The sequence below is a fragment of the Tupaia chinensis genome, unplaced genomic scaffold (genome assembly GCF_000334495.1).
Source record: "Tupaia chinensis unplaced genomic scaffold, TupChi_1.0 Scaffold143584_1, whole genome shotgun sequence".
NCBI classification, from domain to species: domain Eukaryota; kingdom Metazoa; phylum Chordata; class Mammalia; order Scandentia; family Tupaiidae; genus Tupaia; species Tupaia belangeri.
Genome location: NW_006203430.1, coordinates 417209 through 420194, shown reverse-complemented (window position 1 = coordinate 420194; position 2986 = coordinate 417209). Strand labels below are relative to the sequence as shown.

Sequence of the window (2986 nt, the reverse complement as noted above, 5' to 3'; positions counted from 1 at the left end):
GGAAAGGGCTCCCGCCACCGCGCCGGAGGGGGCTGCGAGCCGGGTGCGGGCGCTCGCTCCAGCTGGGCTGCGGAGCCGCGCACGGATGGAGGGCCCCAAGGCGCTGTCCCTGCGCCCCGCCGTCTGCTCGGGCTGAAAAAGTTTCTCCATGGTTCCTTTGTGTCGCCCGAGCGCCCGGTCGCCGGCCCCGAGCCCCCCTGGTCTCCCTGGGTAAGTGAGAGATTGTTTGCCTATAATGCTGCCATTTTGAGCAATTCTGTCACTCCTCAGCCCCGAGCTGCCCCTCCCCACACCTCCGTCCCTCGAGCTGGGTCCCCCGGGCTGATGGCGTTCGGGGAGAGGCTTTCTCCTGGGCAGGCTATCCGGGACACGCTGCCCAGAAAAAGCGACTTCAGGATTGCCCTCACTTGGCTGCTGCCTGTCTTCTTTCCAGAAGCGGATTCCCACTGCTGCACTCATGTGACTCCAACATAAATAAGCAGCCCCAAACCCGGGAAGGGGGTTCACTGCCCTGCCGGCGAGGCGCCGGGGGCGAGGACCTGGGTTGGCGGCCGGACGGAGCCTGCTGCTCCCCGCCTGTGGGTTCTGAGCTTCAGTACCGCCGAGGGGGGCTTAATCCATCATGAGCAGAGAACTCGAACGTCTCTCCTGGAAGCAGTTGTATTTTTAGACATCCCTCCTTTGCTTCCCCCATCCTCCATTCCTTAGCCACGGAAAGACCAGCATCAGGCAGTAAATTTCGAGCGCAGCCAACGTCGACTGCAAAGTTTGTTTTCTTTCCTTAGGAGTGCAGGAAAACCTAAGAGGTGGGGTCTGGCCCTTTGCATCTGACTTTTGTCAGTATTTGACGTCAAATGGAGATATGGTAGAAAGGAGTTCGGCCTTCAACAGAACTGAAGAAATTAGTAAACTAGGGAGCTGATTACTAGCGGTTAAACTAATTTTGAAGATCTGTAAACGGTTGTTGAAATCCATTCCAGACTTTCTACCAGAGCCAAAACTGCCTTGCTGGGAAGAAATACAAGTGGGTACCTTTCTCTCCCACGACATCCAGCATCCTGGTGCCCCTCCAGAATGCCCAGCACAATGTCGGTCCTTCTGTGGGAGAGCCACCCTGCCCATGGAGTCTGTGTTTGTGTCTAAGATGTCTGGTCTTTAAAGCCTTCTGCCTTGACCACAGATCTCCAGGTTATTAAAGATGCTGGAGTCTGGGATCACTTGAAACAGCAGTCTCTCTGTTACAACTATATAATAAATGTGCTTATTGGGGGAAGGGTGAGAGATGGACAGCAAGCTACTCTTTATTTTTTTACAATCTGTTTATATGAACTTCTAGTGTAGCTCCTTCTTCAGAGAAAATTGACAAGGTTTCTAGATGTAGGCTCTCTACTGACCCCTCTCACCTAGCGTGTCTCTTTACTGAAACCCAACCCAGTTCCAAGACATACTGATCTGCAAACATTGTGAAGAGCTGATTACCATTTGCTTTCCCATCATGGAGAAAAGATCCTTCCTATATATTGATAGAATGAAGAGAGTCAAGGCCCAAAGCTTTCCACCCAAGCACCAATAAAAGGCAACATTCTACCCAAGTAATTCCCCATTTTCAAAGGACGGTTTATTCTAAACTATGAATTATCTTATATAGAATATAAGGCTTATGAGTGATATCTAAATCTTTCAGGTTTCACACAACACCCTTAATTTTAGCATTTCTTTTATATAGTAGGAAACACAACTAATGGAACAGAAAATATTTTTACTCGAGGGAGTCAGCAAGACTGAACATTTCAAAAGCTGCCAGATAACCACAAATACTCCTCTGTGAATTGACCTATCCAGACTGTATTCCACACAACTAGATAAACTCCATAGGTATAGTCTACTGAATATTGCCACTCTCCCATCCTAAAAGTGACCTCTCCAGAAAAGAATGAAGGAAACAGCTTTTACTGGGGAAATGTCTTTCTACAAATCATTATTATTAGTAGAATGCTCTACCTAGTTAATTGCCTACTCATTTGAATACTGAGATTCTATTGAGTGCTCTGGCACATTAAGGGAGGGTGAGAAAGCTATTATGGCACAGTGCTTTTGATTATTATTATTAAAGATTGTAATTTTCTCATATGAGAAAGAGACCTTTGTCTTGATTCCAGAGTACTTTCTGAATTCCCTGATGAAAACTAGCACATGATACCTTTAAGGGAGTTCCTCTGAGGGAGGAGAGAAGGCCAGAAGGAAGAGCTCTGTTACATAACCATTACCTAAAACTAAATATTCCACCCCAAGAAGCTGTCCAGATGTTGCAGAGTAGAGATGAGAAGGCTGGGAGAGGCATCTGCTCGCTTTTAGCTGTCGGGACAAGAATAGATGGGAGACAACTTTGTGAAGGGATTTACTGTCAGGGTATTGGAATATCTCTGATGTTTCCCCAGCAATGAACTCCATTAATTATCTGAAGTAAATAAGCCATCTGCCTGCCAGTATACGACCTTTGATTTTCATCCAGTGAAATGAATTCCTTTCATCTTCATACAGTAGTAACTTTCGTGGCTGTTTTACTGACTTTGGGCCCTATGTTGACAGATTCCTGGGCTGAGAGATTTGAAACTACTCTAGGAGCTCCCTTGGGAAATCCTCTGATTCCAGTAGGACTAAGCGAAAGGCCCTTATCAGGAAAGCCCTCAACCACTACTTTGAATCCCCACAGTTAGTTTTCGCGAATGGTGGGAACTCCACTGGCTGCCAGCCATGAGAGTTCGACGTGAGTAATGCAGGATGCTGCCTACAGAGTGTGTGTGGAGTGGACTGGGGGTGGGGAGAAGAAAGGTTCTCTACTTTTCTTATCACCACCCATCAGCTGTCTCAGCATTTCCCTTGCCTAATGTCCACCCCACCCCTGGTCTTTACATGGCCTGCCAGTCAGTGGGGTAAAGCCCTGGGGTGGAGTGGGGGGGGGGGGGCACCGGGGGGGGTTTGTGGG

The 2986-nt window shown here is 48.2% G+C and overlaps 1 protein-coding gene across 1 annotated transcript in view; it reads left to right on the top strand.

Annotated features, from left to right (window-relative positions):
* The first annotated feature begins 224 nt into the window (after positions 1-224).
* TMEM200C (transmembrane protein 200C) overlaps positions 225-2986 on the top strand; it is a 6427-nt gene continuing 3665 nt past the window's right edge. Inside the window, exon 1 of the mRNA XM_027766534.1 lies at positions 225-2767. The gene's annotated coding sequence lies outside the window, so the exon portion shown is untranslated. The remainder of the gene's footprint in view (positions 2768-2986) is intronic.